Source organism: Monodon monoceros, unplaced genomic scaffold (genome assembly GCF_005190385.1).
Source record: "Monodon monoceros isolate NGI ecotype Baffin Bay Population unplaced genomic scaffold, NGI_Narwhal_1 Super_Scaffold_12, whole genome shotgun sequence".
In the NCBI taxonomy this organism is placed as follows: Eukaryota; Metazoa; Chordata; class Mammalia; order Artiodactyla; family Monodontidae; genus Monodon; species Monodon monoceros.
In genome coordinates this window covers 118,554,761-118,579,378 of record NW_021703768.1, presented here as the reverse complement: position 1 = coordinate 118,579,378, position 24,618 = coordinate 118,554,761, and positions in this window count along the sequence as shown.

The window sequence follows — 24,618 nt, the reverse complement described above, 5'->3', positions numbered from 1 at the left end:
AGACCATGATATGAGTGACGGTGCCAGGACTGGAACTCAGGACATGGCAGGGCTCTTCTCCCTCCTGCAGGACGGTGAGTGGCTGATGGTGGGGAGAGGGAGGGACTGGCGAAGGCTCCTGGACATGGAAGGTCAAGCCCACTCCCCTAGACCTGACTGTCAGGGACCCATGAGCCGGAAGTAGGGGCTCCCTCTGGGGCAGGAATGAGGGAGGACTTCCTGCGGCTGATTCTCCCCTGCAGTCTCTGAGCCACCTGTTGGTTCTGGAGACGTTAGAGGGCTCTGACCTTCTGAGGGCGGGCGCAACAAGAGGAGTCTGTAAAGATTTCATTAGGCGCTGTGCATGAGTGACCTTTGCTTCCCATTTCTGTCCTCCAGCCCTAGGCGGGAGGAAGAGACTGGTGGAGAATATGAACAGGGGCAGAACTGGGAAAGGCTGCTTCTGTTAGGGAAACCTCACGTCCATCACAGGATAACTGAAATCTGCAGCACGGCCCCATCAGAGCAGCACTTTGGAGCCTCGAAGCTGCCTTGGAGCGAGGGGCAGCTGGAGCCATCCCCTTCACAAGGCAGGACCTGACCTCTCACCTTTCACTTCCCCATGAAAGGAGGCTGGTGCAACCTGCCCCAGCATCTGCCTGTGTTTGACCTCAAGGATAGGCATGCCTGCTGAGCCTGCACCTGGACCTGCAAGCCTGTAGGGTCTTGTCTGGGCCTGGATGTTCCCATGTGTGGGTCACACACGGAAAGCCTTACTGCTCCAGGGGACTTTTGAGGTCTGAATATTATTCACTGCCATTCTCCTTTCACTCACAAGGCAACCAAGGCCTAGACAGGGAGAGTCACATGGACTAAGTGGTAGAGCCTGACCAAGGTCTCTGGAACTTCCCCAGGCTGCCTGATGAGCTCTGCGCCGCTGACTGGGGTGTAGCTGTAACCCCTCTCTACCCTTACATCGCACACCCTTAAACAGTGTTTACGGCGAGCTGACACTTTACATGTAGTACCAGCAACCCTCCAAGACAGGTACTATTTTTTTTTTTTTTTTTTTTTTGCGGTACGCGGGCCTCTCACTGTTGTGGCCTCTCCTGTTGCGGGGCACAGGCTCCGGATGCTCAGGCCCCGTGGCCACGGCTCACGGGCCCAGCCGCTCCGCGGCATGTGGGATCCTCCCGGACCGGGGCACGAACCCATGTCCCCTGCATCGGCAGGCAGACTCTCAACCACTGCGCCACACGGGAAGCCCCAAGACAGGTACTATTAACGATTCCCATTTGACAGACGAGGAAGCTGAGACTCAGTGAGGTTGAATAACTAACCTAAGCTATAAGTGTTAGTTATAGTGTTATAAGTGTTAGCTGGAATTTAAAACCAGAATGTCTGGCCCTGGGATCTGGGCTCCTCACCCCTTCCCTATGCTGCCGCTCCTCACCCGGAGCTTCATATCAATACATTTGCCCTCACTTTCCCTTTTTCCTGTTCCCTCCTTTCACCATCATTGTTGCCATTACTGCCACCTTCCCAGTTCTCATTTTCTCATTTCTCATTTCAGTCTAAGCCAGATAATCGCCCTAGACACAGGGCAGGTTCCCCATCGCTATCGCACTCCTCTTTCCCTCGATCTTCCCTGTCGTCTTTGCCAACATCATCTTCAACATTATCACATTAGCATCAGCATCACCTTCGCCATGTAAAAATCCATAACTGCAAAGGACTGTGTCCTTATAGACCAATGTGAATCTAACTCCTGCCTTGAGGTGAGATGGGACAAGAGGAGAGAGCTTACAGACTCCTCCAGCCATATATATTCCCTCAACTAAAGATACAAAGCCGGAACGTGAAAAGGCAGTCTTCCTCTTAGAGACTTTTCTGGAAATAAGAGGTGGGGGAGAGAAGTTGCAAACAGCCAGAGTTTCTGTTGAGGGAAATTAATCAATGGCCAAGGAGATTGCTTGTCATCTTTCAATATCTATAGAAATAACAAGCCTCCAGGGAGCGGGGTGTCAGAGCTCCAAGGGAACAGAAGATCAGAAAATATTCTGCCCAACCCGTGCCTCTAATGAGCTACAAGGGAAAGACGGAAGCATAGGCAGCAGTTTCCACCCACTTTTGGCGTTGGCCAATATCCCATCTTCCCAGCCACAGTAGCTCTTACAGCCCCTGGATGCCAGCAGCAAGCAACACTGCCCAGGAGTTTTAAAAATTGATTATTCCTTCGGGTCCAAATTCCACCCACCTCCCAGCCCAAAGAGCCTGCTGGTTGGCTCTCCATGAGTGTTGGCTGCCGGGGGTGCCATAGTCCTACCCAGCATCAAGGGAAGGGAGGGCAATGACTTCCCGGACCAGAGTCTCCATCCAGAATTCCAGCCAAAGCCCCAGAGCTCCCAGGACCTAGAGGAGTTTTTCCCCCTGGTTGTGTTTGGAATTGGCTGGTTTTCTGGGCACCAGGCCCAGCTCAGTTTAATTTTTGTTTATTTTTATGTACAGATTCTCTTCTGTTTGGGGAAGAGCTTTGTGTAAATTATTATTATTTATATGATAAAGAATAAATCACACAAAATAAAAAACCCCACAATCTCTTTTTCTCAATAGAATTACTAAATTAGGGGCTGAAAGGAACAGCCGATATGCTGGGGTTTGGTTTCAGGAAGGCTTTGGACATGGATTCTCACAAAATCTCTTAGTAAATGGGCTCTGTTATCCTGGATTCGATGCTACTCACAGCCAGCAGAGGCATATGGGGCCTCCTAGGAGGACCACGGTGGTTTTGGGCCTAAGGGTGCTGGCTTCCTGGTCCTCCACACATCCCATCCCTTGGGAGATGAGTCGGGCATTTTAAAGTGACTTGCTAACTCAGAGTGGGAAAAGGGGAAATAGAGGAGTTGGGGATTCTTGCCAGAAACATGATCAAATGCCCCGAATTGAGGTGGGGGTAGGGTACATAGGAGTTACTTGAATAGTGGCATTATTGCATCAGGGGAAAATGAGCCAATCATTTCTTTGCCTGTTCATTAAATTTGCATGCTACGAATCTATTGGTTGGAATGAAATGAGTCAGGAGGCAGGGATGCAGATGAGCAGAGGACCAGCCTGGCCCAGAGAGTGGCCCCAAGTGGCCCCCATCCCCAGTCAGGATAGGAGAGCATCAGTTCATCAGTAGCACCATCCCCCCCAACCTCTGTGTCCACTCTTGCACAAAATTGTTTGGGGACTAGAGAAAAGCACACCTTATGATAGGAATCCATTCCGGGGCTAACATGCTAAAGGCCAGGAAGAGGAACAAGTCAGAATAGCTAATTTCTTTTTCAATCTCCTGGGATCTCAGGCCACCAGAGGTTTTAGAAAACAGACATACCTGGCAGCATTGCCTACCAGCTTTTGCTCAAGCTGTGTCCCCTTCCTAGAATGGACTTCTCCTATCTGCCCACCCATGTTCTACCTTTGCTTCAGGCATAGCTAAGACCACCATTATGGTTCACAGCAGGAGCTCTAGACCCTCCTCTTGAGCTTGAAAATCCACTCTGCCACCTAATAGCTGTGAAAAAGTCGGACAAGTTGCTTAAACCCCTGAGCCTTAGTCTCTCCATCTGTAATTGGGATAGTAATAGCAAGTGTGTACACGTGCGCGCGCACACACAGAGACACGGGCTTATAGTGAGGATAAAGTGAGAAAATCCATGTAAAGAGAGCCTGATATGTGGTAAGTGCTCAATCAACGTGGTCATTATTTTAAATAATACTCCAATAAGCTATCCCAGAGCTCCCCAACCAGGAATTAACTGTGCCTGCCCCTCTAACCCCACCCCCAGCCCATCTGTACTCTGGGAGCCCAAAGCTTCAAATTCTAAGATTTCCACCTAAATAATTTTTCACAATCTGCCCTGTATCAGCTTTACATATGCTTGTGGCAGTCCCTAGCCATGCTCGGCCCTTAGTGGGTACTCAATAAATGCTTGTTTAAAATGTTGCCCAATGAGTCCTACATCCTATAAATCCCACTAAATTCTAACTCCTCTGTTCTAGCACGTATGCAATGCTTGGTTCAGTCCCTCCCAGTAGAATAGGGCATGGGGAGCAATGGGAAGTGGGGGTGGAAAGAGATGGAGCCTGTGAGGAGCTTTACTGCAACCAGGCCACATGGATCCATCTCTTTCCAGACCCTTCCATAGGGCACTTAAAATTCCACCCTCATCTTTGATTACCTAACAGCTGACCTGAGGCACGTGTGCTTGTACAGGTCCTTGTCCAGCCAGAGAGGATGGGTGTTGATCAGCTGAACCAGGGCAATGAACTGTTCAGGCCATGACTCTGGACTGTCTAAGAGGCCCCTTGAGAGGCGGTCCAGGCAGGCCCATATGCATTTGCCCATAAATACCTATACATTTATATATGTGTATCTGTGGGTAAACACTGGTCCTTTTATCTTGGAATACATTCAGTATAATTCATTTATTTGTTCACTTATTATCTCTTGAGGGCCTACTATGTGCTATAATGTGGTAGTGACAAGACAGGCAAAATTCCTGACCCTACAGTGCTTACTTTCTAGTGAGAGGAGAGCGCAAGAGTAAACATAAAAGGAAAGAATTCAATTTCAGATTGTGAAAGTGCTATAAAAAAATAAGACAAGCTAAAGGGATAGAGCGTGACTGGTCATATGGAGGGAGCTCCTTTAGGCTGGGTGGGCTGGGCAAGTTCTGAAACCTCAGAAAAATCTGGGAACAGAGCATCCCGAGCAGAGGGAACAGTAAGTGCAAAAGCTCAGAAGCACTGCTTTGGGACCAGCCCCTCTAAGTATATGTGTCTTTCTGAGGCAAATTTCAGTCAGCCCTCATTTCACGTACACATTTGTGTCTCTCCACTGCTCTTAGAATCAAGTCCAACTCCTCACTGAGGCCTACAACCACCACCACCCCGCCCCCCGCCCCTGCCCCCACCCTCCAATCCCACTAGCTTATTCAGTTCCTTGAATAAGAGAAGCTCCCTCTTGCCACAGGACCTTTGCACAATCTGTCCCCACCACTTTGAACACTCTTCCCTACCTCTTTCTCTAGTTAAAGCCTATTTCCTTTGGATGTCAGGAAGCCTAGGGTGGTCCACCCTTTTTCCTTCCACAATTAATCAGGTTCCTTTGTTAGATGCTTTCATATTATCAAGCTCCTTTAGTCAGATCCCTTATCTCAGTAATTATGCATTAATTCTTGTGCTTATCTGATATTAGTATCTGAGTTCCCCACCAGAATTACAAACCCCAGGAGAGCTGGGATCGTGTCTGTCTCCCCAGCTGTTAGCACAGTGCCTGGTATCTGGAGGGCACTTAATAAATACTTGTTGAATAAATACTTATGGATGCTGGGGTCAGCTCTGGGCCCCACCACCAGGAGTCCTCAATGACACACTGGGCAGCACAGACGGGAATAGGTTGGGGGAGAGACTCAAAACCGTGTACTAATGGGGCCTGGGGGAAAAGTGGGTTGTTCAGCCCAGGAGAAGGAAGACCTTAGGGAGCTGCAATGGCAGCCTTCAAATTCCAGGAGTCCTGTCACACACCAGAGGAAGGCCACATTAACACGGGAGCCAGAAAGTGGAGGACTGGGCTGCAACCAGGAGGTAAGTGAGGCTCCTTCTAAGGAAGGTCTCATAATAATGAGAAATTTCAGGAGTAGAACAGGTACCTTATAAGCTAGTGAGTTCCCTGTCCTTGGAGGTTTATTGTAAGCAGATAGGAGAAGAGAGAGAGGGGGTCCTGAAGCCTCCCTTGAAGCCAAGGTACCGTGATTGGGTTCTACCAGCGGGTTAGGTCCCTCAACCCCGCTGCTAGTCAGTCCTTTCAGCTGTAAAATGGGGGCCCCAGGCGCCCAGGGGTACTGTGGGGAAGCAGGGTCATTTCCAGCTCCCTTCTTGGTGGCTGCTCTTCCCCTCCTCCCTGCCTTGGAGGGGAAGGGGGTGGGGCTGGGGCTGGGGGGAGGCTCTTCCGAACGTCTTAAGTGGCTCCCCAGCTGGAGCAACGGTGCATATTTTAAGTGGAGTTTACAGACAATGGAACTCTCTGGGGCTTGGAGGGGAAGGAAGCTGAAATTCAGGACCATTCTGTGAATTCCCAAGTTCTTTGTATCCATTGTATGGGGAACAATGCTGTTTGTTCAGCACATTCACTCAAGGTGGGGCGCTGGGGGGGATGGTTAAGCCCTGGCCTTTGGAGGTTCTTGGCCGGGCGGCTGCTCAGGAATGGGGGACCCTTTCAGGGGAGGATGGAAGCTGGAGGAGCTAGGGGTGGGCGGGATGTGGGGAAGCTGCAAGTCTGGCTGGGTGGGTTTGAGTTACAGAGCAGTTCCCCAAGGAGAACAAATTGCTCCCTTCCAACTCCTTCCCACCCTTCCCAAGGGATTCTAAGCCTCCAAGGCTTCTAACCTCGACCTTAATATGTTAACCAAAGGCTACAAAGGATCGAGGTTGGGTGGTAGAGCCGTTCATTTACTACGTGACCTTGGACAAGTCACTTCCTCCTTGAGACTTCACATGCTTGCTGTTTCCACAGTTGAGGGGTTGGCCTAGAGACGGTCTCACAACTCTGCCAGTTCAGATGTTCCTTGGACCAAAGCTAGTCTCCCCTCCTATACCCGTCACACCCCCAGCCTCATAAAGCTTCCCTCCCTGATCCCCAGAGTCTCGCCCAGCAGTGCACAATCTTGCTTGCTGGAGGAGGCTGTGCATCCTCAGAGTGAAGGAAGGAAGCGACGCAGCCCCAGTCTCAGTCACAGACCCTCACCAATCAGACTATCCCTTTTATTGCATACATTATCTCACGCTGCCTGGATGAAAAGCTCTGCTCTCTCGCTAGCTGATTCACCTTCACCTCTCCGAGCCTCGGTTTCCCCTCTGTAGAAGACACATGACAATAACAATATCTACATCACTGGGCTTTTATGAGAATTAAATGAGACAATGCACCTAATGCACCCTGTCTGAAAGGGAGGTAGGGCTCATAGATGTTAGCCATGTACAGACAGCCCTCCCTATCATGGGTTTCACATCCGTGGATAGTAAAACCCATGGAGAGCCAAATGTATTCGTTGTACTATGCCATTTTATATAAGGAACTTGAGCAACCTCAGATTTTGGTATCCACAGGGGTTCCGGGAACCAATCCCCTATGGATACTGAGGGATGACTATACCTGTATATAATTACTATCTCTTTTTTAGATAAGGAAATCAAGGCTCAGAGAGGCAAGTATCACACAGTGAATAAATGACGGCATTATAATTCAAACCCAGGCTGGTTGATTCTGAAGCTGAGTTGCTGACCATGCTCAGGGCCTCCTGCAGAGGTGGGACTGCTGCCTGCTCTGAGCAGGCCTTGCCTGACTTTCCAGTAGCACCTGCCAAAGCTCAAAAGCCAAAGAGTCGTGTTGTTTAACCGGGGCTGGGGTCTGAGGCTCCCCTCTAGCCCTTCCTATAATCCCACTGTAAACTGGAACCTCTCCACCCCCCAACAGCCTCTGCAAGGCAATGTCTTACACAGGAGGAGGCGCCAGGGCCACCGTCAGGAGCAGCCTTGGTGCTCCTGGGCTGAGTTCCAGGGCTGAGCCATTGCATCTGGCCTCTGAGCGACAGTTTGGCTGGTCCTGGAGAGAAAACCTGAACTTGGAGGCTGAGAACTGGCCCTGTGTTGCTCTGGGGCCATCAGGGAGCCTGTCTGGGCCCTGTATCTTCACGGAACCGGAGCTGAGACAGACACAGGTCCATGAACTGAGACAGAGCTGGGAACAGGAGGAGCACAGGCCCAAGCCTTGGGGGTCCACAGGTTGTGGGGCGCTGAGCCATGGCTCCTTCCCATTCCTATCCTACCCCTCCACCCACACGAGTCCAGCATCACTCCCACCCTCACCTCATTCAGCCATTTAGCTCCCTGGTTCATGGATCTCGGTTGAATGAGAGGAGAAAGAGAGGAGTGGGGGAGACAGAACAGTGTCCACTCTGCCGATGGGAAGCAATTCTCATTCTGTGAATGAAGGTGATGTGGGTTCAGGGTGGAGGGAGGCGGGTGGAGGGAAGCACTGGGTAGGGCAGCCTGAGATGGGGTTGCCATGGGAACAGCAGCCTGTCAGGAGCCCTGGCTTCAAAGCTGAGGTGCGAGTGTTGCAGGTTCCTGGGGGAGGCAGGCGGATGGCGGATGCAAGTCTGGGGTGGGGGGGGGGCAGTTCTGATGTGAGTCCCCTGGGACTCCAGCTCCTGGATCCCAGATCAAAACCCTAACCTGGGAGTGAAGCAGCATCACGCGATGCTTCCCGGCAGACACCTCTCAGCCTCAAACCCTCCCTTGCTGAGTGTAAGGCAGGCACGGGGGTGGAATCTGCACTGTGGGGGAGGCTCTGATGGAAGTCCTCTGCCAACACTACCCTCTTCGCTTCAAACGGGCCAGGAGGGAGAGGGGCTCTTCCTCCGCGGGGGAGGGGGTGGGGGAGGGGAATGGGGATTTGCTTTGTCCTCCAGGCTGGAGTCAGGGGTCAGGTTCCACAACGACATGGTCACCTGAGACCTCTGGCTCCAATTCCCCGAGGGAGTGGCCTTGGAGGCTAGGAATGGGGCCCAGAGAGAAGCCTGGGCTGGGTGTGAGCCCTCCAACTGCACGCTCACTCCCATCACCTGCCACCATGACCCTCTGGCCGCTAGGGGGGGCCATGGTGCAGCATCCCCGGGAACTGCAGGACAGGTCAGTTCTGAGACGTCAGGTGGCCCAGTGAGGCAGCGTGGCTGGGATATGGCCTCAGGGCATTTGCCTTTCATGGGGATGACCCAGCAAATTCAGGCCACAGCGAGACCTGAGGGCCTTTAGGAGGCACCCAGCACCCTGTCGCCGCCAGTTCTGTCCCAGCCTCCTCAGGCTTGATGCCCAGCTGCCTACTCAGACCTTTCCAGAGACCACTAACCAATCTAAACAGCTCTCAAGCACCTACCCCTCGCCAGCCCTGTGCTGGGCACCGCAAGCGGGTCCGAATGTAACGGGAGAGACAGACGCTTGCACAGCATCCAGCGGTGGGAACTGCCGGCACTGGAGTCATGGAAACCTGGGTTTGAGTCCTCACTGTGCTTCTACTAATTGGGTGACCTTAGGCAAGTTACTTCACTTGAGCCTCAGTTTCTGCGCCTGTAAAGTGGTGATAACAGTACCCAGCCCGTGGAGCTGTGGGGAGAAAATGTGCTTCAGCCTTTAGCGCAGCGTCTGGCACGTAGGAAACCCTCAGTAAAGGTAACTCTTGTTATTAGGGTGAACCATGCGGAACGGTAACACGGAGGTAGAAGCAATGTGGCAAGGAGTCTTGGAGAAAAGAAAAATCAATCTGCTGAGAGCCCTCCTCAGGGAGGGCTTCCTGGATGTAGTACCTAATATGAGCCTGAAGGAAGGATAGGATTTCTGGCTGGGGAAGGACAGAGAGGGTGTACCAGCAGAAGGAACTTCAATGAGGAAAGGCATTTAGAGCTCTTACTTTATTTAATCCCTGTAATGTAAATTGGCAGCCTGAGGCGAGGCATCTCTCTCGCCTACATCCCTATTTCCCCGAGGCCTCCCACCCACTAGGAACCCTACCCCGGGGCTCCCTCCTCCTGCCCCTCGTCCTCTTCCTTTCACTCTCATTCCCACTCTTTCCCTCTTCCTCCTCCTTCCTTCTTCCCCTCTGGGAAGTCAGCTCAGAGAGAGCAAGTTGCACAAACGGTGACCACTGCCCTGTGAAGGCTTAGGCCAGTGGTTCTCAACCAAGGGCGGCCATACCCAGCCCACCTCCCGCCCCCAGTACATTTGGTAGTGTCTGGAGGCATCTTTGGTTGTCAGAACTGGGTGGTGAGGGGATGCTACTAACTTCTGGTGGGTAGAGGCCAGGGATGCTGCTAAATACCTTAGAATGCACGGGACAGTGCCCACGACAAAGAGGTACCTGGTCCCAAATGTCAATAGTGCTGAGGCCGAGAACCTGGGCTTAGACCAAGAACTGCAGTTGGGGAGAAACTCAGCCTCTGCCCCAGGCTTCTGACGTCCCACCTCCAAATCCCGATCCAGGAGGCTCCGATCCCCTCGCCCCATCTCTCTTCTTCTTATCCCCTCAGCATCCTCTGGCTTCACACTCCCACCACTCCCTGGCCTATGCTCCTTCCCCCAGGGTCGTGCCCCCCCTTTTTTCCTCCTCTCCCTCGGGCCGGTGCTACAAGGGCCTGTCAGGCAGGAGTCAGCCTGCAGGCTGCACGAGGCTTCGGAGACCGGGCTGCCTGCTGCACTTGGTGCTGCTGGCCCACTGATTGGCCGAGGCTGCTGTTTCCATGGTGATCCCCAGCAAAACCCAAGGCCCCCCTTGCCCGCCCCCTCCACAGGCCCTATTCAGTGGCGAGAGCAGCGACAGGCAGGTTAATAAAACAGGAGCCGTGTGAGGAGCCAGGCTGTGGGCCGAGGTCCCAGCGTGGTGGCCCGCCCAGAGGAGGGAGGGAAGGATGGGGGTGGGGAGTAAGGAACTGGCTTGCTGCCCAGTCAGCACCCTTCACACTCCAGCAAATTGAGGGGACTCTACCCACAGCATGTTCTGGGGCTGTCCTAGCCCTGGGGACTTGGGGGTTCAGCCCCTGGAGTGCACCTTTGTGCAGTGGCCTCTGGAGGCATATCCTCTCCACCATCAGGACCACCGGCCCCTGAAACTCGAATGGGAGGAGTCCTGGGGCTGGGGGTGGGAAAGGAGAGAGGTGGAGATGGTGTAAAGGAGAGAAATGGCAGTGAAAGATTGGAATGGGAATCAGGAAGGAAATTGGGGTGAGATGAGGATGAGGTGGGAGGGGAGTCAAGGTTGGGGATGGAGAAAAACATGAAGAGAATGAGGACGGAGCTAGGGACGAGGCTAAGGGGAAGAAGGAATGAATTGGAAGAAATGGAGGGTGGACTATGGTAGATACTGGGGAAAGAGGTGAGGCCAGGTTGGGGATAGAGGGGGAGCTGGTGGAGGGTGCCAGGTGGAGATGGGATGGGGTTGAAGGTAGCAGGTGGAGATGAGAGACTGGGATGGGAGCTGAGACTGAGTGAGATGGAAAAGGATGGAGGGGACTTCCCTGGTGGCGCAGTGGTTGAGAGTCCGCCTGCCGATGCAGGGGACACGGGTTCGTGCCCTGGTCCGGGGGGATCCCACATGCTGCGGAGTGGCTGGGCCTGTGAGCCATGGCCACTGAGCCTGAGCGTCCGGAGCCTGTGCTCCGCAACGGGAGAGGCCACAACAGTGAGAGGCCCGCGTACCACAAAAAAAAAAAAAAGAAGAAAAGAATTCAGGGGGAGGAGATGGAGCGGAGAGTGAAGGGTGAGATGGGGACTGTCGTCTGGGGATAGGCACGGCCTCCAATTTATTCACCGCTTATCCCCAGCACACAGCCTGGCAAGAGTAGGTGCTCAGTAACTATATGCTTGTCACATAGGTGGTGCTCAACACATGTTTGTGGAATGAATGAATGCAGTGGAAACTGGTGGGCTGTGTATGCTGGGAGCATGCTTGTGCTGGAATCAATGACAGTGACACCAATGCCTCTCTTACCATCCAGTATCAACATTGAGTGCTTCTCATTTAGTACTTTCAATAATCCTTTGAGGCAGGTGCTATTACCATTTGACAGAAGTTCAGAGAGGTTGAGTAACTTGCCCAAGGTCACAAAGCTCTAATCCCAGCCTCAGATGTGGTGGACACATGGTCAGCTTCTGTGTCTGGACATGGGTACTTCTGGCCAGAGACCCAATCCACACAGATTGGTAGCAGGGAAAGACAGGGAGTCTGTGTCACAGGGGCTCAAGGATGGTGTCTGGCTGTGATGCTGAGCTGGGTGTCAGGCTCCTGGGTTGCCATCCCTGACTCAGCCACTCACTGGCTCCATGAGTCACTTCTCCTGTGGGCTTTGCTGTTGCTTGGGGCAGCATTGTAGTCACAGCTCCCTCCCTGTGAAAGACCCTATAGCAGTTCTTACAGTGTGACCCCTGAGGTCGCCCATTTTCAGATGAGAGGGGAGGCCAGTACTGATGGCCCAGCTCTGGAGTAGAAATGGCTTTGGAATAAAATAGAATATGTGGGGCTTCCCTGGTGGCACAGTTGTTGAGAGTCCGCCTGCCGATGCAGTGGACATGGGTTCGTGCCCCGGTCCGGGAAGATCCCACATGCCGCGGAGCGGCTGGGCCCGTGAGCCATGGCCACTGAGCCTGCGCATCTGGACCCTGTGCTCCGCAACGGGAGAGGCCACAACAGTGAGAGGCCCACGTACCGCAAAAAAAAAAAAAAAAAAAAGAAATAAAATAGAATATGTGGTGTGGCCTTGGGCATATGACTTCACTTCCCCAAGCCTCATATTTCCCATCTGTAAACAGGAGAAATGATACCTCCTAGGGTGGTGATGTAGATACAAGGAGATGACGTCTGGGAAATGACTGGCACAGAGGGAGCTCTCAGTAAATGCTGTTCCCTGCTCCCGGGGCCAGGTTGCCTCGTCAGGTTTTTCCTGGGAAATGTGTGATACGTTCCTCCAGGTCCCAGGGGAGAGAAAGGGGGAAGGGACCTCCTGCATCCCAGTGTCTCTATCATCACCACCCTCAGAGGATTCAGTGTGAGAGGTGGAAATTGAATTTCATAGGCCTAGAAAAAGAGAATGGACCGGGGTGGGGGTGGGGGAGCGGTAAGCCCCAGTAATGACGCGTTTGTGTCTCCCCAGAAGAGGTAAGTGGATCCAGGATGAATGCATGAGGGGGATTCCTCCCCATCACACCTCCCCTTACTCTAAAGCCCTGCTCCCACCCTCAGCATCACTGGGAAGGCCACAGAGAGCCTGGGCGCAAGAGCACAGAGCCTTCCAGGCCCACGCCGATGGGCTGCGGCCCCTCCAGCCTGCCTGTGGCTAGTCGAGCTCTGGGAGGCACGGTCGGGTGGCCAGGCCAGCGGCTAGGAGCCCAGGCCTGGGAGGGCAGTGGAGGCCGCAGCAACCTGAGCACTCGATAAACCATTAATTCTTAATAAACGACAGGCTGTGCATTATTTAACAATAATGATACTTTCTGTTCCATTATAGATTAAAACACCAGCCTCTTCTTATTAATCCTGCATTTCAAAAGCTTGTAAATCCTGCGCCGGAGGAGATAAAAGCTGGCTCATCCCCATCCCGGGGCTGACATGCTTGCCCTGACACGGTGGCTCTGTGGCCGGGCCTGTGTGTGCACACGCGTGTGCCCTGGACCCCCCACCCCCACCCCCCGCCATGGACAGGAGACAGGAGCGCTGCTGCCTCCACTCTCCGGCTGGCCTCTGGCTCTCAATCTCCTGTCTCTCACTTTGTTCCTCCCTCTCAGCACTTTTCTCTTTTTCTGTGTATGGTTCTTTCCTATCTTGTTTCTCCCTCTCCTTGTGTATTTCTCCTTGTTTCCTCTGTCTGTCTCTGCTTCTTCCTCTGTCTTCTCCCATCCCTCCTTCTCCCTCTCTCCCATTCTCTCTCTCCCTTTCTCATACACACACACACACACACACACACACACACACACACACATCACCTGCTTCTCCCTCATTTACCTTCACACCATTCAACCAAACAGCCCTACAGTATGCACAGACTCTATTCCCATATGGTATTTGCTTTTCTCAGGGGTTCTCTGCGGGCTGGGATGGGAGAAGGGAAGAGAACTCCTTAGAGAAGGAAAAGGAGGAGCACAGAAAACCCTGAGACCCCACCCGCAGGTTGGGTGGGTTCTGACCTTGAATCTGCTTGACATCCTCTGAGAGCTGCACAGGGACTGTCCAGTGCTGCCCTGGGGGATGCTCAGTGCCCTTCTGTGCTACCCCCAGTCTCTGTTCACATCCCCACTCAGGGACCGGGAAATCACTACTGCTGCAAAACTCCTATTATTCAAGAGCAAGTAGGAGCCCATATTCACTTTCAGACCCCCCTCTGGCAAGTTACAGGCCTTCAGGAATCTGAAGGCCGCCATTCCAGCCCCCTGATGCTTCTAGTCTCACCAGCCGAACATTCCTCCAGGCCTCCTGTGTCAGTGGGTTGAGTTCCCTCTTCATCCTGATTCCCCTGCTCTGTACCACCAGGGTGGGTCAGAGAACTATGAACCGTGGCCCTAAAGCTGACCACAGCCCTTCCTATGGTGCGGTCAGAACAGGTCAGCTAGACCCTCTTCCCGTCTGGGGAGCAGAGGCTGTAACTGAGAGCTTGGGAAGAAAATTCACTCTGACCTTGAACGTCTCTCCCAAGGTCACTGTGAAAAATAATATCTGTCATCGTTTCTTGAACTTTTACTACATACTAAGCATGCCTTCTATATCCTTTATCTCATTCAATCCTATGAGATCCACTCTAAAATTATTTCCATTTTGCAGATGAAAAGACAGACTTGGAGGGATTGGGTTAACCTGGCCATGGTCACACAGCTAAGCAAGCGGTGAAGTCAGAATTTGAACCCGGTACTGTCTGACTCTGAAGCATTTAAATTCAGCAGGAGACTGCAGCCCTAGAAGGCTAACCTCAGATCTTCTCCCCAGATATTTGGAACTAAAAGTGTCTTCTTGGTCCCCTGGGCCCCCAAATACAGAGGGACTGGTGTCCCTGAAGCTAAACTATCTCTCCAGGATTGGACTAACCGTGTCTGGCGTGGGCTAGCCAGCTGGAGGTGTAGATCAGGTGGGGGGCTCTGGTGGCTCTGTTTGCACTTGTTGGACATTTCATCAGGTCGAGGAGGAAAAGATGATGGTCCCTTGCACTTACTGACTGCCCCTATATGCTGGGCTCTATCATCTCCTTTATTCCCCACTACAATTCTGTGCAGGGGGTGTTAGGCCCATTTTAAAGAGTGGCAAACTGAGGCTCAGAGAGGCTAAGTTTAAAGGGAACCATGCTTACCCCTTGTTCAGGAGTCTTGGAGCTTGAGTGTGATGCTTTTTTAGAGTGTGAGTGTGTGCAAAGGGTAAATGGGAGGGGAACAGGGGGTCGGCTTCAAGAAACACAGAGTTGGAGAGGGGAGGTGAGCAGCTAACTTTCTTCTTTTTTCTAAATGCATGAATGGGAAATTTAACTTGATCCCTTGTGGCTTCTGGGCCAACCCCTGAGTGAAGTCAGATGGCTTTTGCAAAGGAAAATTTTATCCATTTTCTGGTTTTTATGGGGCTTCCTCAATGAGCAAAACCTCTCCTGTTGGTGCTTAGAGAGGATTTCTCCGTGTGGCCCACCATGATGCCGTGTAATCTCCCCAAAAAATATGGCACTAATATTCGCAGGGTTAGGGTTAGTTATTTTTATGTCTTTGTCATTTTGTTTCTCAGCAGCTCTTTCTGCTGCCTGGAAAGGACGCGGCGGACACTTTATTTCCAGAGTCATATTTTTAAATTTGATCAAAGCAAATTTCACTCGTTCTCTGTATAAATTATTTAACTCATTTCTTTTAGGTTAAATGTCTCAATAGGAAGACAGAAAGTCTTTCCATCACATTTTCTTCTACGATTTTAATCAGCTCCTCTAGATGGTATGAAGTTCTTTCTCCGTCCCCCATCCTTCTCCGTCTTTACGTCTCCCTCTCTCCCTCCCTCTCTCCCTCCTTATCTGCTCTTCGTCCTCTGCCCCTAACTCCTCCTGGGTCCCTCAGGCTGGTCCCAGCTTCAGTGCCCGATGACTCGGACTAGTAAGAATGGGGGGATCCTGAACACGCAGGGCCCCGCTGTCGATGAATTACCAAAAGGCACCCTTCCTCTGAGCTGACGTGGCCCTGCCAGGTCCCTGGCTTGGCCAGCAGAGTGAGGATCGAGTGTCAGGCCCTGCTCACCCCCTCAGCCAGGCCTCTGTGAGCAACCCTGCCTCTCCCTAGACCTGTGCTACCCACACCTGCATTCTCCCTCTAGGGCTGTAGCCTCCTTCTGAATTCAAACGCGAGAGCCTCTCCCCAGATTCCAGCTCTGTTTCCTAATGAAAAACTCCATCCTACTCAATCAATTGCCCCTGTCACCGGTGGCTTCCTCAGTGTCTTATTTCACTCTGGTCTGGTTCCCTCAGCCCCAGGGCCCTCTGTGCAGTACCGCTGCCCGCCCTCCCCTCCTCGGGCCTGGCGCCTCACTCTCCTGAGGGGAAGGGGGCTCAGGCAGAGGTTTGGGGGCTGAGAAGTAGTGCCGCAGAGGAGGGGGGGCCTTGCTTCAGCCAGGCAGCCCCATCTCTGGCCCCGGGCCCTGTCAGGAGGAGCAGAAAGCGGCATAGCAAGCTCATTACCCCATACACACGCTCCCTACCCTCACATCACAGCGTTTCAGCCAAGTACAAGTCTCCAGTGGGAATTCCCTTGCCTCTTACTTTTAAAATATACAGTAATTAACAAACTAATGCTATTAACTGCGACAACGAGGAAATTACAATAAAATCACTGCAGAGTCCATAAGCCCTCGGCCTGGTGGTGGGTGGGTCTCAGCTCAGGCTGGAGAGGAGAGACCCAGTCTGGGCCCAGGTGTCACCATCTCAGCCACAGCGGGGGTCCCCTCAGGCTGGGAAACGTCTGCAGGGGCTTTGAGTCCTCAGCAGGCTGAGCCAGGGCTCAGGCACAGCTGCCGCATTTCCTGTGCAGGAAGAGTCAGGATCCCGGCCATTCTTCCAGGCCCGGAGGTTCACTCTTTTATGAGACCCTTAAATAATAGAGTTGTGGCCTGGAGCTGACCTGGGCATGTCTGTGAAGACATGGCCCCTGCTCTGGAGCAGGCCCAGCGACTTCCCTTCCAGGTCACGGGAGGTTCCCACAGGCAGCCCTCCAGAGGATTCAGCTCAAAGAGAGCCTGGGGGAGGGCCCGCTGGACCACCGTGACCTCCTTCTCTGGCTTGGCGGGAGCATCTTCAGGGTCACCCTGTCCATCCTTCTGCTTTCCTTCCAGCACGGTCAGGCTGGGCCTTTCCTCTCGGGGGAGGTTTTGCTCAGGCATAGCCGAAGACCCCAGGAAGGAATAGGCTTGTTGTTGTCCGACTGTCTGGAAGTCTGTTTACAGTCTGGCTTCAGTCCTTCATGTTGCAGCCCTGTGTAATTTCCTCTGGTGAGTTCCCAGCAAGCCTGGCCCATGAATTCCAGGGGCCCTTCCTACATGTGCCTCCCCACTCCAGGCTCACTCTATCCCCTGGTGGTCCTCTGCATCCCCTTCCTCCATCAGGTGGCCATGGTGACCGGGAGAGGCAACGTGTTCTTGTCCTCCCCCACTAGACTTTGACTCCATTTGCTTATTGACAAGTGTCTGCTCAGAACTTTTAGAAAGGCTGTTCAGAAACCCACAGAGAGGTTACATTGTAGTTCCTATCTTACAGACGAGAAAACCAAGGCTCAGAGAGGTTGAGTGACTTGGTGGAGACCACACAGCCGTCAAAATGATGTGTCAGGACTTGAACGGCACATTATAAGTGCCCACGTGACTCTATCTGCCTTGTTTCCTCTTGGTTCTAAGGGGAATGAATACTCCAGGTAAGAGGACAGAAACTTTCAATTTTCTTTTCTTTCCATGACCATGCTGGGCTTGGGGAGGTGAATAAAAAACTAAAAAGGTAGCTCATCTCATTTCCCTTTACAGCATCATGAATTGGGTGCTACCAGCACGCAGATTTTACACATGGGAAAACTGAGGCTCAGAGCAGTGCAGTACTCTGCCCAAGGTCACAGGGCTGGCGGTGTCGGAGCCAGGAGTTAAACTCCGTCCTGTCTGACTCCAGAGCCCGTTCTGCCTTTAGCCACTTGCTCGAAGAGTGAAACAGACTGACTCGAAGTCAGCGACAGTGAGTCCAGCCAGGGAGAGTGATGAGTCCGAGAACCTCATTAGGAGCGAAGCTGCCACACACGTCAAAAACCCGACCGCCCAGACAGCCCCACTCCAGCTTCCAGCATGCAGGGTAAACATCCTCACTAATTCACCAAACTCAGTCACGTTACCGGGATGGATTTTCCCATCATTGCTCCTGAGTGAGTGACAACCTGCTCAGACACTTATCTTCCCCACTGCCTTCAGAGAGTTTCAGAAATCAGAACGCTTTGCTCCCTAAGTTGATTTCAACTTGTCCTAAAGTCATTTTAATTGGTGAAGCATCAGAGGCAATTTGGGTAACTTTCTGAGAGCCCCTTCCCGCCAGCACTGAGCTACGGGGGGGGGGGGGGGGGGGTCTCGAATGCCACCCGGCCCCTGGGTGGCGCTTTCCCCTCCTCTGATTGGTCAGGAGACCTCGCCCCACACTTTATTTTCTTGTTTTTTGCTGAGGTTCCTACCGCTGGTTCCTGAGGATAACAAGATTCATTTTCTCAATGGCTTTGACAGATAGGATTGTTACTGTTATTACACTCATATACCACCTTTCTTCTGAGAAGCTTAAGGTGCTTTACAAATTTAAAAATTATCTAATAATCTTCCAGCAACCCTGAGAGAGGGGGAGAAGCTGCAGCTAGAGGCACTGCAGTACAGCCAGGGAATCCCACATCCCTCGACCCTGCGACCAGGTTGGGTGGGCGTGTGGCCACTGCTGGGTTGAGGGCACCTGGGGCCAAGGGCCTTCAATGGTCCTGCTCCCCCTGTTGAATAAGGAAGAGGAATATGTCTGGGTGGGAGAAGGGAGAGGGGAAGGAAGAGAAGGAGGGAGACAGACCCAGCTCCAAAGGACAAAATCCAATGGGAGGAGCCCAGGCAAGGAGAGTTTTCTTTAAAGACACAAGAAATGAGAGAAGGCAGGAGGCTCCCAGGGGCTTGCGGGTAAGAGAGCTGAAATTCAAAATGGAAATCTACCAAAGCAGCAACTAGGCCGGTTGCAAAAGACTCAGCTCCGGCATGAGAACATGGGCAAAAATATCGAGACCCCAAACTGCAAATTTAGATGGCTGCTTTCAGGTGGGTGTGGGAAGCCTCTGCGGACCTCTTTTTATGTTTCACCTGGGAGCTGAAAGGTGTGCTGCCATTAGGTCTTTGCCAGCCTGACATCCTATCATTCTGTCTTCCTTTAGATTTCCTCTTGCCAGTGGCCCCAGTTATTGTAGCACCTTCACTAAGCAGGAAGGGAAATCTACTATCAAAACGATGGAAGTGCTCAATTGTTTCACCATTATTTTCTGGAGAAGGTGTGCAGACCCCACCTTATAGGAGGCTGTCCTTTTGGGATTAGGAATTGGTGAGATGGTTCGAGGCTATAATCCAGCATAGTACTGTGGTTAAGAGCTGGGATCTGAGATCAGACAACGTGGTGACCTTGGACCAATGACATAACTGCTATACTGTGTGTGTGTAAAGTGCCTGGCACTGTCAGCCTTGAAGAGGACGAGGAGGCAATACAGATGCTGGTGACATGGTGTGATAGTGTGATTTCTAATAAGAAACATATATTTGGTCTTTGTCTTGTTTCTGGCACAGAGCTCCTAGAACCCTTGGTGGCAACCATAAAGATATTTTTGTTATGTTAATGAGGTGACTTTTGGAAAGCCCCTAGGTCACCTAAGGATGGGGCTGGTTGCCAGGGGACCTAAACATGTGATTAGAAGGTTGGAACTTTTAGTCCCACCCCACTAACACTGCCCTCCCAACCCTACCGCATGACTTCCAGGGAGGAGAGAGGGGCTGGAAATTGAGTTCAATCACCAACAGTACCTAGGCATGATTTAGTCAATCATGCCTATGTTATGAAACCTCCATTTAAACCCAAAAGCAACCGTACAGAGAGCTTTCCGGGTTGGAGAACTCAGGGAGATTTGGGGAGAGTGGCTTGCTTGTAGAGAGCATGGACACTCCACGCTTTCTCCCCATGCATCTCTTCATCTGGCTACTCCTCAGTTACATCATTTTATTTAAAAAATGGTAATCTAGGGCAGCAGTCCCCAATCTTTTTGGCACCAGGGACCAGTTCTGTGGAAGACAATTTTTCCACAGATGGGGGGGCGGGGGGAGGATGGTTCAGGTGGTAATGCCAGTGACGGGGAGCGATGGGGAGTGGCAGGTGAAGCTTCACTGCCTCGTCCCCCGCTCACCTCCTGCCGTGCAGCTCGGCTCCTAACAGGCCACGGACTGGTAACCGTCTGTGGCCCGGGGGTTGGGGACCCCTGATCTAGGGAGTCCCCCTGTGGTCTAGTGGTTAGGATTCAGCGCTTTAACTGCTGTGGCCCAGGTTCAATCCCTGGCCGGGAACTGAGATCCCACAAGCCATGAGGCGAGGCCAAAAAAACAAAACAATAACCCCCCCAAAACGGTAATCTAGCAAATAAAATGTTTCTCTGAGTTTTGTGAGCTGCTCTAGCAAATTAATTGAACCCGAGGAGGCGGTCACTGGAACCTTCAATCTGTAGCGCAGGTGACAACCTGGACTTTCAGTTGGTGGCTGAGGTGGAGGTGTGGGGTGGCAGTCTTGTAGGACTGAGCCCCGAGCCTGCGGAATCTGACGCTATCTCCTGATACTGTCAGAACTGAGCTGAAATATAGGACACCCAGCTGGTGTTCTAGAATTGTTGTTGGTGTAGGGAAACCCCCATCCCCCCCCCCCCACCCCGCTTTGGAATCGGGTGATTAGAACCCTTTATATGGCTACCCTTCCTTTGAGCTTCTTCTAAAGGCCCCTCCCCTCTCAAGGACTAGGCAGCCTGGACAAGACTCAGGGGCAGTTGGCAGGCTGGGGATTTGGGTGGGAAGGGTGAGACAGGGTCTAGAGACCCAGCATGGTGGTCTTTGAGGCATCTACTCTTCATCCTCTCCCCACCCCAGGCCCACCAGACTATGGCTGTCATTCTAATCCGCTTCGCTGCTCTGATCTGCCCCCTGCAGCCTTAAATGATGCTGGGGGTGCCGGCTGGCTGCATCCCCTCCTGCTCCTCTAGCCAGCACCTCTCCCTGAGTCTCCACTGCAGCTCTGACAAGGCTGCTTGGTGCACCCAGTCTTCAGAGAAGGCCGGGGCCCCCTCTGCTGTGACTAGGGGTGGGGGGGAGGTCCCCTGCTTAGGAGCCCAAAGGAGGACCTAGGAGGTGGAAGTGATGCTGCAGACCAGAGTCCGAAAGGCAGGTTGGGGAGGAAGGATAATGTAATTCAGGATGGGGAGCTGGAGGGGGAACACAGAAGCTTCTGAGTGTGAAGAGAGGATGCAAGATGGGGACGCTCCGGTAGCTTTCCCCATAATCCTCCTATCAAATGAGACACAGTAGGTACTCACTAGATGGGAGCTATTAATATATACACATACTTCTTAAATAATTAAGAAATTCGAAAACACTCAGCCCTGCAAGGTGCTATGGAGCCGGTATCGTCCGTCCGTCCGTCCATCCATCCATCCAATATTTATTAAGCACCACCTCTGTGCTAGACTCTATGTAAGGCACTGGAGCACAACGATGAACAAAAACAGACATGGACCCTCCCTGCACAGAGCTTAGAGTCTAGTGAGGGACATAGGCTTTAAATAGGCAAACACACAAATAAAGGAATGATTTTAAAAGCAACCTGTGCCTTCCATCACGTTTAACAATATCCGGGAGAGCAAAACTAGGGGCCAACTCTAGAAGGATGGCCAGGGAAAACCTCTTTGTGGAACTGCTGGGTAAAATAAGACCTAAAGGCGAGTGGGAATTGGCCAGGAGCAGATTGGGGAGTGAGTGCAGAAGGGACAATAGGAGCCAGGGCTACAAGAAGACCGACGGATGGGTTAAGCAGGGCCTGGGCCATGCGGGGTCTTGGAAGGAGGTGGGATTTTTTTTTTTTTTTTCATATTTAAGTGCAATGGGAAATTACTGAAGGAGAGTGATCTAATTTAAGTTTTTAATGCTCTCTCTGGCGGTTGAATGACAAATGGATTAGGGAGGGGGATGAGAGCTGAAGTAGCAAGACCAGTGAGCCACTCTTTCAGGAGCTAGCAAGGTAGGGAGGCCTCCCATGACGTCCCTCTCTACCCACTTAAGGTCTAGAACACACAGCCCTTCTTGACTTTGGCTGAACGTTAGAACCACCTGGGGAATTTAAAGAATCCCAGGCTGTCACCCAGGCCCAGGCCACTTACATCAGCATTTCTCAGGGTGGGACCCAGGACCTACAGTCCGTTTTAAAGCTTCCCAGGGGATCCCAGTGTACTCTTCCAGTATAGTCTCCAGCTCCAAGAGGACGGGGAAGGGGATTTACATTTACTGAGCACCTACTGTGTGTCAGCTGCTAAGCCCGTTTAGTTGGCTCACATCCACTTCCTTAATCCACAACTGTGAGAGACGGATATTACTGCACCCACTTTGCAGAAGAGGAAACCGAGACTCAGAAGAGTCTTTTCTACTTTCTGGCCTTGAGGAAGTCCTTTAAACCTCTTTGAGCCTCATTTATAGTGTGTGTAAATCAGGATGGTATCTACTTCATAGGACTGTCAGGAGAGTTAAATGAGGCAGGTGTGCCCACATTTGGAACATAATAACACTTCAATATATTATAGCTGTTATTAGTGGAACCCAAGGCCCCAGAGTCAGTAAGTGGCAGAGGCAGGATTTGAGCCTCTGATGTGTTCTGTCTCCTCTGCTACAGCACAGGGGCCGCCTCTGCGGAAAGGCTGGATTGTGAGTGAACCCTGCCCGGGCACAGGGATCAGAGCCCGCACCCAAGCCTGGGAGGCAGCACCCACACCCCACACTCCTCCAGTCAGAGCTGCACTCACACCAGGCTTTCAGCAGGGTCTCCCTGCTTCCCTCTGAAAGGAGGGGGTGGGAATGATTCTCCCCTTTCAGAGATGGGGAAGTGGCTTGCCCAAAGACGTAAAGTTAGAGGCAGAGCTAAGAATGGCCCCAGGTCCCCTGTTTCCCTGCTGCAGCTATTTTCCTCTTGCTGGGGCAGTGGAGGGGCAGATGAGGCTTGACTCAGTGCCTACAGCTAGTGTTGGGATGCCAAGAAGGGTGGGTAGTCTGAGGGCGAGGCCTGGGGCCAAGGGCCCAACTCCTCGGATCCAGTGTTGGTGGGTTCCCTGGCTGACTGGTGGGCCCAGCACTGTGAGGGCCCTGGTGCCATCCTTCTCTGAGAGTGCCTCCAGCTGGAGCCCAGAGGCTCTTCTGGATCTACCCGGGCCATGCTGAGCGTGCCATGGGGTCTACTACTGACATAGTAGAGCAGAGCAGCTATGAACAGAGGCTCTGAAGTCAGGCAGACCTAAATTTCAACCCTGGCCCTGCTCTTTTGAGCTGTATTACCTTGGACAAGTTTAACTTAAACTAAGCCTCAGTTTCCTCATCTGCAAAATGGAGATAAGTAAAAAATAATGTAGATCAAATCAAGGGTCTTGATAAGGAAGGAGCCCCAAGACATATTATTGGTTGAAAACAAAAATGCAGAACAGAAGAAAACCAAGATGCAGAACCATTTTAATATGGTACGCACCAAGCTGAATTCTTAAAAAGGGATCTCTCATGCGTGCATGCGTGCGCTTGGATATACAGATACTATATCAGAAAGCCCACAGAACAACCCCCCTCTGGGGAGTGGGGCTGGGGTGGGAGTAGAAGGCAGAGTTACTTTTCTTTGAATATAATTGGTTATAACTGGTGCTGTTTGAATTGTTTACCTCGTGCAGGTTTTTCGTTTTTTCAATTAAAGTTTTTCTTTTTGTTAATGGGGTTAATAATACAGGACTGATTCAGGAATTAAATAAGTTCATGCACATAAAGTGCTTAACGCAGCACCTAGCACGGAGCGAGTACTCAACTTCATACCACAGTATTTGTGGAACAGGTGGTGACTTCCATTGGTCCCAATGCTTCACGCCCTCTGCTGTGTATGCACACACACACCCCCCCCCCACGGCCTCAGGACCTGCTCTGGCCAAGGGGGCGTGGTGAGGCATGCTCTCTTGCATTCCTGCCTTTTGCAGAAGACCATGCCTCAGGTAGCAGTTGGTCCAAAAAGGATGAAAGATGCGTGGAGCAGACCCGCACTCAGTCCACAGTTTAGAATCAAGCTCAGCTGAGCCCAGTCGAGATCCACCAAAACCCAGCCAGCCTGCGGGAAATACTTACTGTTGTAGGACCCTAAACTTTTGGAGTGGTTTGTTAGACAGCATTATTATGGCAAAAGCTGACTATATGGCAGGCCCTGTGCTAAGTATAGGGGATACAGGAGTGAGTAAATACAGACACCACCCCTGCCCTCATGAAGCTTACACTCTAATGACAAAAGGGCTATAAGAGCATTTAATGGCAGAGAGGCTTGATCTAGGCAGAGGGTCAAAGAAGGTTCCTTGAGGAAGTGACGTGAACTGAGACCTGAAGCATGAAAAGCAGTTAACTAGGTGAACTCCTTCAGATAAAGGAACAGAATGTGCAAAGGCCCTGAAGCTGGAAGGAAACATGGCTCCTCCTAGGGGACTGACAGTGGCTGGAGAACAGAGAGAGAAGCGTGAGATGGGGAGGTGGGTGGTACACATCAGGCAAGGATTTTTTTAAAACGACGGGGAACTATGAAATGGTTTGGGAAGAGGGTTTGGTGGAAGGGAGAGGAGGACAGGATCAAATTTATTTTGGAAGAGGTCATTTGAATTGAGGTTATATACACACTGGAGTCATGTTAGGTGAGGTGGTTTTGGAACTATTACAACATCTGCGCCCATCTCTGCATCTCAGCCACATTT